Source organism: Arachis duranensis, chromosome 1 (assembly GCF_000817695.3).
Source record: "Arachis duranensis cultivar V14167 chromosome 1, aradu.V14167.gnm2.J7QH, whole genome shotgun sequence".
Lineage (NCBI taxonomy): Eukaryota > Viridiplantae > Streptophyta > Magnoliopsida > Fabales > Fabaceae > Arachis > Arachis duranensis.
In genome coordinates, this window is record NC_029772.3 from 86,813,355 (window position 1) to 86,824,363 (window position 11,009).

Sequence of the window (11,009 nt, forward strand, 5' to 3'; positions counted from 1 at the left end):
CTATCTTTATTTTCTGTTTTATTTATCTTTTAATTATCAAAACACCATAACCCATTTGAATCCGCCTGACTGAGATTTACAAGGTGATCATAGCTTGCTTCAAGTCGACAATCTCCGTGGGATCGATCCTTACTCAAGTAAGGTTTATTACTTGGACGACCCAGTGCACTTGCTGGTTAGTTGTGCGAAGTTGTGAAGAACAGTTGAGATTACAATTGTGCGACCAAGTTGTTGGCGCCATTGTGTATCACAATTTCGTGCACCACAAGGTAAATGAAAATGCTTAATCTAGCTCTCCAATCAATTTAATCATTGTCAAATTCAAACCAATCCCTGGCAACGGCACCATAAAACTTGATGAGTTTGGGATTCACTCCGCTCCTAATAATATTGATGAATCTACTCTTGGCAAGCAGACCAAAATTATCGTCAAGTATTAACCCACAATGGAGTGGGATCGATCCACAGAGATTGGTAGATTAGAACAATTTTAATTAACAGAGTAAGTTATAAGGAATTCATTGAGATCAGGAGATATTGTCTCTTTGGATTAAATCCAGCTCATATCCTCTTCAATCATGCAACTCATTGACCTCTTAGCAATCATGATTGCTTGAGCCCCAATCCCTTGGTGACTCAATCTCTCAGATTTTGATCAATAGCCAATTCCTTGGTCTAATTACTCATAAAGAGAGATATGCTTGGTCCCTGATTATACCACATATCATCATAGATCCAAGTAGAGGGAGGATTGTATGTCACCATATCCAAACACCAAAACCCAGATTCTACTCAAGTGTGAGAAGGGATTTCTAGCATGGTTTCATGTTTCCTTTTCCAAGGTTCCCATGAAACCCATTTTGCATTCAATCTCTTTTCCAAGTTAATTGAAAACTAAGCATGAAAATCGAAATTCCTTCTAGAAAATCAAAGAGAAGATGAAGAGAAGAAGAAATTCACTATCATTAATCCATCAAGTACAATAGAGCTCCCTCTCTCAATGAGAGGGAATTTAGCTACTCATAGCTCAGAAAGAAAGTACCAAAGATGGAAGAGATGAAGTGTGAAAAGTGAAAAGTGAATTGAAAGTTACAATTTGGAGGGAAAAGAAACTCAACGAACGTGAAAAGAAAAGAAATATGTGACTTCTTAACCCCCCCATTTCCAATACTTCCAAGGGTATTTATACTACTCCTAGATCTAGAAAATAAAGAAAATTATAAAAGTGAAAAGAAAATCACAATTTGGAGGGAAAAAAACTCAACAAACTTGATCTTCCAGCTGGCGTGTGACTGGCGCTTCTCTGGCATGTCACGCTCCCTCTGTTTCTGACTTGGCGCGCCACGCCTCACCATTCAAGTGGCACACCATCCTCTGTTTCACCCCTGGTGTGCCACGCCTTCGAGCCAAAGTGGCACACCCAGGACATTTTAATTGGCCCAAGTAACCTGGCGTACCACGCCTTCGACACCAAGTGGCATGCCTAAGGCCATCTTCCACATCTCCATGCTTCTGGAAGTTTGTACCAGCATGGCATGCCCAGGGTCTAGCGTACCATGCCCCTCTGAATGCATTATCTTCTTGCTGGCGTGCCACGCCTCGTCATCCAAGTAGCACGCCCCAGTTCATTGGCTTCTCTCCTTCATCTCTGGAAAACACTACCAGCGTGCCACGCCATGAGACTGGCGTGTCACGCCCTTCATTTGCCTTGGTCCCAAAGGTTGGCGTGCGACGCCTGGATGTTCAAGTGGCACGCCAAAGTGGGATGATTGAGCTGGCGTGCCACGCCTTCGATACCAAGTGGTACGCACAGCTTTGTTTGGCTTCCTTAAGTGCTGGCGTGCCACGCCTCATCACTCAAGTGGCATGCCTTTGTGGGACTTCTTGAGCTGGCGTGCCACGCCTTTGATACCAAGTGGCACGCCCAGCTTTTTTTGCATTGTATTCTTGTTCATTGGCATGCCATGCCTGGTTGTTCACGTGACACGCCCAGACTTCATTTGCCTTCAGCCCCTTCTCTGGACTTTTGTACCAGCGTGCCACGCCATGTTGCTCAAGTGGCACGCCCATTCAATTGTGGGTCTTTTAGGCTTGGCGTGCCATGCCTTGATCCTCAATTGGCATGCCCAAGTGAACTCTGGAGCTGGCATGCCACGCCTTCGATACAAAGTGGCAAGCCCTAGTGATGATTCTTCTAGGTAATGGATTGGCGTACCACGTCCAGCTTCTGGCGTGCCACGCCCCTTTGATGGTCTTCATTATTGCTCTCTGGAATGTTATACCAGCGTGCCACGCCCAGCTTCTGGCATGCCACGCCAATACATTTTTGTGGCGTTTGTTCCAAGTGGCACGCCTGCTTCACATGCCCCACTTGTTTTGTTATTTTCTTCCTATTTTTTGATGTCTTTTTCACCTGAAATTCAACACAAACTCATTTCAAAGCAATATACTATAATATTCATCAGTTAAGGCATGATTTATAATGATCAAATAAGATTATGCCTCTTTTATGGTCCTTTTTATGCAAGAAAAAGGGTAGATGATGTAAGTCATCACAGACCAAGGACAAGCAATTATCCAAGTTCTTGAAAAGTTCATGAAGGAATTATTGGTTAAGAAGAGGAATTAGAGGGAAGATGAGATCATGGTCCTTACCAAAGAATTCTATGCAATTATTCAGAGGGACCTACCTTAAAAGTTAAAGGATCCTAAAAGTTTCTTAATTCCATGCACAATTAGTGAGATCACCATTGAAAAGCCCTCTTTGACTTAGGGGCTAGCATCAATTTGATGCCACTCTCCTTGATAAAAAAGATGCAAATAAAGGAGTTGAAGCCAACAAGAATTTCTCTCCAACTAGATGATTGTTCATTGAAATTCCCTTATGGAGTTGTTGAGAATTTGTTGGTGAAGGTGTGAAAATTCATATTCCCTACTGACTTTGTTATTTTGGCCATGGAAGAAGACCCCAATGTTTCAATAATGTTGGAAATACCATTTTTAGCCACTGGGAGAGCGCAGATTGATGTGCAAAAGAGTGAACTGACCTTAAGAGTCCATGATGAATAAATGATACTTAATGTCTTCAAATCCATGCAACACCCAAGTGACTCAGAAGATTGAATGAAGATACATTTAATTGACCCTTTGGTACATGAAATTCTTGAAGGAGAACCCCTCTCTAGTGAGTTGGAAGGCTCTCAATTCCCATTCATAGAAGAGAGAGAAGAAGTGCAATCAAAGATGGGAGCCATGCAGACTCCATTCATGCACGTTCTAACAACTAAGGAGAGAGCCATGCAAGCCCTTTAAACCCTATGCATGCCCCCTAGGAAAGAAAACTTGGAAGCACCACTGGTACATGGAATCATGATTCTCATACTTCTTCACAACTCTGTGCAGCTGACCAGCAAGTGCACTGTGTTGTCCAAGTAATACCTTACGTGAGTAAGGGTCGATCCTACGGAGATTGTCGGCTTGAAGCAAGCTATGGTCATCTTGTAAATCTCAGTCAGGCAGATTCAAATGATTATGGTGTTTTGATGATTAAAAGATGAATAAGACATAAAATAAGATAGAGATACTTATGTAATTCATTGGTGGGAAATTCAGATAAGCGTATGGAGATGCTTTATTTCTCCTAAATCTCTGCTTTCTTACTGCCTTCGTCCAGTCATGCGTACTCCCTTCCATGGCAAGCTGTATGTTGGGGGATCACCGTTGTCAATGGCTACCGTCCGTCCTCTCAGTGAAAATGGTCCGGCTACAGGTTATGTAGGGATAATCATATGTCGGTTCCCACTTGTGTTGGAATAAGATCCAATGATTCTTTTGAGCACTATCACTGTGCCCAACACTCGTGAGTTTGAAGCTCGTCACAGTCATCCCATCCCAGATCCTACTCAGAATACCACAAACAAGGTTTAGACTTTCCTGATCTCAAGAAGGCTGCGAATTGATTCTAGTTTATACCACAAAGACCCTGATCTCACGGAATGGAAGACTCTGTTGTTAGGAGAATCAACCATGCATCGTGGACCAAGAGGCCAAGAGATACACACTCAAGCTATTGCAAATAGAATGAAAGTGGGCCCAAGCTCAAGCTTAGCCCAAGCACACACCAAAGTGGGCCCCGAAAGTGGATTTCTGCACTTAGACTTATCTCTGTAAACCCTAGTAGCTAGTTTAGTATAAATAGAACTTTTTACTATTATACTAGTGTCAAGTCTTTTGACCATTTGGTCTTTTGATCATTCAGAGGGGCTAGCCATTCGGCCATGCCTGGACCATCACTTATGTATTTTCAATGGTGGAGTTTCTACATACCATAGATTAAGGTGTGGAGCTCTGCTGTACCTCAAGAATTAATACAATTATTATTGTTCTTCTATTCTATTCAAGCTTATTCTTATTCTAAGATATCCACTGCACTTCAACCTGATGGATGTGATGATCCGTGACACTTATCATCATCTATCCTTATGAACGCGTGCTTGACAACCACTTCCGTTTTACCTTAGACCGAGTGTGTATCTCTTGGATTCCTTAATCAGAATCTTCGTGGTTGGTGCACGAAATTATGATCATTAACAATGGCGCCAAAAACTTGGTAGCGCTCTCAAACGTGAATCACACTTAGTCACAACTCCGTACAACTAACCAACAAGTGCACTGGGTCATCCAAGTAATACCTTACATGAGTAAGGGTCGATCCCACGGAGATTGTTGGTATGAAGCAAGCTATAGTCATCTTGTAAATCTTAGTTAGGCGGATAGTAAATGTTATGGAGTTTTCGAATAATAAATAAAGCAGAAAATAAAGATAGAGTTACTCATGTAATTCAATGGTGGGAATTTCAGATAAGTGTTTGGATATGCTTATCCCTGTTGGATCTCTGCTTTCCTACTGCCTTCCTTCAATCCTTCTTATTCCTTTCCATGGCAAGATGTATGTAGGGCATCACCGTTGTCAATGGCTACATCCCATCCTCTCAGTGAAAAAGGTCCAAATGCTCTGTCACGGCACGGCTAATCATCTGTCGGTTCTCGATCATGTTGGAATAGAATCCCTTGATTCTTTTGCGTTTGTCATCACGCCCAACAATCGTGAGTTTGAAGCTCGTCACAGTCATTCAATCTTGGAATCCTACTTGGAATATCACAGACAAGGTTTAGACTTTCTGAACTCTCATGAATGCCGCCATCAATTCTAGCTTATACCATGAAGATTCTGATTAAGGAATCCAATAGATATGCACCCGGTCTAAGGTAGAACAGAAGTGGTTGTCAGTCACGCGTTCATAGGTGAGAATGATGATGAGTGTCACAGATCATCACATTCATCATGTTGAAGTGCAAAGAATATCTTAGAATAAGAACAAACTGAATTGAATAGAAAATAGTAGTAATTGCATTGAAACTTGAGGTACAGCAGAGCTCCACACCCTTAATCTATGGTGTGTAGAAACTCCACCATTAAAAATATATAAGTGATGAAGGTCCAGGCATGGCCGAATGGCCAGCCCCCTAACGTGATCAAAAGACTGAATGGTCAAAAGACCTGACAATCAAAGACTCCGAATACAATAGTAAAAAATCCTATTTATACTAGACTAGCGACTAGGGTTTATAGAAGTAAGTAATTGATGTAGAAATCCACTTCCGGGGCCCACTTGGTGTGTGCTTGGGCTGAGCTTGAGCTTTACACGTGAAGAGGCTTCTTTTGGAGTTGAACGCCAAGTTGTAACGTGTTTCTGGCGTTCAACTCTGGTTCGTGACGTGTTTCTGGCGTTTGACTCCAGAATGCAGCATGGAACTGGCGTTGAGCGCCAGTTTACGTCATCTAATCTCGAATAAAGTATGGACTATTATATATTTCTGGAAAGCTCTGGATATCTACTTTCCAAAGCCGTTGAGAGCGCGCCATTTATAGTTCTGTAGCTCCAGAAAATCCATTTCGAGTGCAGAGAGGTCAGAATCCAACAGCATCAGCAGTCCTTTGTCGGCCTTTTATCAGAGTTTTGCTTAGGTCCCTCAATTTCAGCCAGAAATTACCTAAAATCACAAAAAAACACACAAACTCATAGTAAAGTCCAGAAATGTGAATTTAGCATAAAAACTAATGAAAACATCCCTAAAAGTAGCCAGATCCTACTAAAAACTACCTAAAAACAATGCCAAAAAGCGTATAAATTATCCGCTCATCACAACACCAAACTTAAATTATTGCTTCTCTCCAAGCAACTGAAAATAAATTAGGATAAAAAGAAGAGAATATACTATAAATCCCAAAATATCAATGAATATTAGTTCTAATTAGATGAGCGGGACTTGTAGCTTTTTGCTTCTGAACAGTTTTGGCATCTCACTTTTTCCTTTGATGTTTAGAATGATTCGCATCTCTAGGAACTTAGAATTTCAGATAGTGTTATTGATTCTCCTAGTTAAGTATGTTGATTCTTGAACATAGCTACTTTTATGAGTCTTGGCCATGGCCCTAAGCACTTTGTTTTCCAGTATTACCACCGGATACATAAATGCCACAGACACATAACTGGGTGAACCTTTTCAGATTGTGACTCAGCTTTGCTAAAGTCCCCAGTTAGAGGTGTCCAGAGCTCTTAAGCACACTCTTTTTGCTTTAGATCACGACTTTAACCACTCAGTCTCAAGCTTTTTACTTAGTTGAACCGGCTTGCCTTTGGAGTCTCTTTTCTATTGAGCTCCTTCCACACATATGTCCATAAGGACTTAGTCCAACCTTTCACTAAAGTTGACCCTTCTAGTGTAGGGGCGTGCATCTCCTTGCATCATGGGTATGTTGAACGCCAACCTCACATTTTTCGGACAAAAATCTAAGTATTTCCCCCGAACCATTGTAAGATAATTCTTTGGGTTCGGGTTCTTACTTTGATCATGGTTCCTAGTGATCCATGCATTGGCATAGAACTCTTGAACCATTAAGATTCCGACTTGTTGGATGGGGTTGGTTAGAACTTCCCAACCTCTTCTTTGGACCTCATGTCGGATCTGCGGATACTCATTTTTCTTGATCTTGAAAGGGACCTCGAGGATCACCTTCTTCTTGGCCACAACATCATAGAAGTGGTCTTGATGGGCTTTGGAGATGAATCTTTCCATCTCCCATGACTCGGAGGTGGAAGCTTTTGTCTTCCCTTTCCCTTTTCTAGAGGTTTTTCCGGCCTTGGGTGCCATTAATGGTAATGGAAAAACAAAAAGCTTATGCTTTTACCACACCAAACTTAAAATATTTCTCGCCCTCGAGCAAGAGAAGAAAGAAAAGAAGAAGAAGAAGAAGAAAATATGGAGGAGAAGGGGAGAGGTGTATTCTGCCAAGAGAGGAGTTAAGGTTCGGCCATATTGGGTGGGTTGGGTAGGAAAGTGATTTTGAAATTTGAAGGTAGGTGGGGTTTATGGGGAAGAATGGAAGGATGTGAGTGGTGAAGGGGGTAATTAGGAAGAGAGATTGAGGTGATTGGTGAAGGGTTTTTGGGAAAGTGTTTATTGGAAAGAGAGGATGAATGTTGAGAAGAGGGGAGAATATGGTAGGTGGGGATCCTGTGGGGTCCACAGATCCTGAGGTGTCAAGGATTTACATCCCTACACCAATTAGGCATGTAAAATGCCTTTGCATGCAATTCTGGCATTTAAACGCCGAAGTGATGCATGTTCTGGGCGTTCAACGCCCATGTGCAGCATGTTTCTGGCATTGAACGCCAGTTCCATGCTTGTTTCTGGCATTCAGCGCCAGCTCTCCTCAAGGTGCATTGCTGGCATTCGAACGCCAGGATGTTGCTTGTTTCTGGCGTTCAATGCCAGATCCATGCTCTGTTCTGGCATTGAACGCCAGCCAGATGCTCATTACTGGCGTTTAAACGCCAGTAAGTCCTTCCTCCACGGTGTGATTTTTCTTCTGCTGTTTTTGATTTTGTTTTTGATTTTAATATTTTTTTCGTGACTCCACATGATCATGAACCTACTAAAACAAAAAATAACAGTTAAATAAAAATAAAATTAGATAAATAAAAATTGGGTTGCCTCCCAACAAGCGCTTCTTTAATGTCAATAGCTTGACAGTGGGCTCTCATGGAGCCACACAGGTGATAAGGTCAATGTTGTATAGTCCCAACACCAAACTTAGAGTTTGGTTGTGGGGATTCAACACCAAACTTAGAGTTTGGTTGTGGCCTCCCAACACCAAACTTAGAGTTTGACTATGGGGGCTCTGTTTGACTTTGTACTGAGAGAAGCTCTGCATGCTTACTCTCCCTTGTTACGGAAGGATAGTCGTGTGCCTTAAACACAAGGTAGTCCCCATTCAATTGAAGGACTAATTCTCCTCTGTTAACATCATTCACAGCTCCTGCTGTGGCTAGGAAAGGTCTTCCAAAGATGATGCATTCATCCTCTTCCTTCCTAGTGTCTAAGATTATGAAATCACCAGGGATGTAAAGGCCTTTAACCTTTACTAACACGTCCTCTACTAATCCATAAGCTTGTCTTACTGGCTTGTCTGCCAATTGTAATGAGAATAAGGCAGGCTGTACCTCAATGATCCCCAGCTTCTCCATTACAGAGAGTGGCATAAGATTTATGCCTGACCCTAGGTCACACAGAGCCTTCTCAAAGGTCATGGTGCCTATGGTACAGGGTATTCAGAATTTTCCAGGATCTTGTCTCTTTTGAGGTAAGGTTTGCTTAATCCAAGTATCTAGTTCACTAATGAGCAAGGGAGGTTCACCTTTCCAAGTCTCATTACCAAATAACTTGGCATTCAATTTCATGATAGCTCCTAAATATTGAGCAACTTGCTCTCCAGTTACATCTTCATCCTCTTCAGATGAAGAATAGTCTTCAGGGCTCATGAATGGCAGAAGAAGATTTAATGGAATCTCTATGGTCTCTATATGAGCCTCAGATTCCTTTGGATCCTCAAGAGGGAACTCCTTCCTGCTTGAGAGACGTCCCATGAGGTCTTCCTCATTGGGATTCACATCCTTCTCCTCCCTTGTGCATTCGGCCATATTGATTACATCAATGACCTTGCACTGTCCTTTTGGATTCTCTTCTGTATTGCTTGGGAGAATATTAGGAGGAGTTTCAGTTAATTTCTTGCTCAGCTGGCCAACTTGTGCCTCCAAATTTCTGATGGAGGACCTTGTTTCACTCATGAAACTTAAGGTGGCCTTAGACAGATCAGAGACTAAATTTGCTAAATTAGAGGGGCTCTGCTCAGAATTCTCTGTCTGTTGCTGAGAAGATGATGGAAAAGGCTTGTTATTGCTTAGCCTGTTTCTTCCACCATTATTAAAGCCTTGTTGAGGCTTTTGTTGATCCTTCCATGAGAAATTTGGATGATTTCTCTATGATGAATTATAGGTGTTTCCATAAGGTTCACCCATGTAATTTACCTCTGCTATTGCAGGATTCTCAGGATCATAAGCTTCTTCAGAAGCTGCCTCTTTAGTACTGTTAGATGCATTTTGCCATCCATTCAGACTTTGAGAAATCATGTTGACTTGCTAAGTCAACACTTTGTTCTGAGCCAATATGGCATTTAGAGCATCAATTTCAAGAACTCCCTTCCTCTGAGGCGTCCCATTATTCACGGAATTCCTCTCAGAAGTGTACATGAATTAGTTATTTGCAACCATATCAATAAGTTCTTGAGCTTCTGCAGGCGTTTTCTTTAAGTGAATGGATCCACCTGCAGAATGGTCCAATGACATTTTGGAAAACTCAGATAGACCATAATAGAATATATCTAATATGGTCCATTCTGAAAACATGTCAGAAGGACACTTTTTGATCATCTGCTTGTATCTTTCCCAAGCTTCATAGAGGGATTCACCATCTTTTTGCTTGAAGGTCTGAACATCCACTCTAAGCTTGCTCAAATTTTGAGGAGGAAAGAATTTATCCAAGAAGGCCGTGACCATCTTATCCCAGGAGTCCAGGCTATCTTTAGGTTGTGAGTCTAACCGTGTTCTAGCTCTGTCTCTTACAGCAAAAGGGAAAAGCATGAGCCTGTAGACTTCAGGATCTACTCTATTTGTCTTGACAGTCTCACAGATTTGCAAGAACTTAGTTAAAAAATGATAAGGATCTTCGGATGGAAGTCCATGAAACTTGTAGTTCTGTTGCATCAAAGCAACTAATTGAGGTTTTAGCTCAAAATTGTTTGCTCCAATGGCAGGAATTGAGATGCTTCTTCCATCAAACTTGGACTTTGGTTTAGTGAAATCACCAAGTATCCTCCTTGCATTATTGTTGTTGGGTTTGGCTGCCATCTCCTTCTCTTGTTTGAAAATTTCAGAAAGGTTGCCTCTGGATTGTTGTAATTTCGCTTCTCTTAGTTTCCTCTTCAGAGTCCTTTCAGGTTCTGGATCAGCTTCAAGAAAGATGCCTTTTTCCTTGTTCCTGCTTACATGAAAGAGAAGAGAACAAGAAAAGAAGAGGAATCCTCTATGTCACAGTAAAGAGGATCCTTATTATTAGTAGAAGAAGAAAGGAATAAGAGTGGAGAATCCAATCACAAGGGTGAGGATAGAGGCAGTGATTGGAGATGAAGAGAGGTGAAGATAAGTGTTAGTAAATAAATAAATAAATAGAAGAAGATGAGAGAGAGAATTCGAAAATTAATTTTGAAAAGGAGTTAATGATTTTCAAAAATTAAAGATGAGATAGAATTAAAATTAAAATTTAAAACAATTAGTTAATTAAAAAGATTTTTTTTGAAAAAGAGGGAGGTATTTTCGAATATTAGAGACGGAAAAGTAGTTAGGTGGTTTTGAAAAAGATAAGAAACAAACAAAAAGTTAACTAGTTAGTTGAAAAAGATATTAAAATCAAATTTGAAAAGATAAGAAGATAAGAAGTTAGATAAGATATTTTGAAATCAAATTTTTGAAAAAGATAAAATTTTGAAAAAGATATGATAAAAAGATATGATTAAAAAGATATGGTTGGAAAAGATTTAATTTTTAAAA

The 11,009-nt window shown here is 40.9% G+C and overlaps 1 non-coding gene across 1 annotated transcript; it reads left to right on the top strand.

The window, feature by feature from the left end:
- The first annotated feature begins 9,807 nt into the window (after positions 1–9,807).
- Positions 9,808–9,911, top strand: LOC127742514 (small nucleolar RNA R71). The gene has a single exon (XR_008003822.1). It is a non-coding gene; the product is annotated as a small nucleolar RNA R71 (small nucleolar RNA).
- The last annotated feature ends 1,098 nt before the right edge of the window (positions 9,912–11,009 follow it).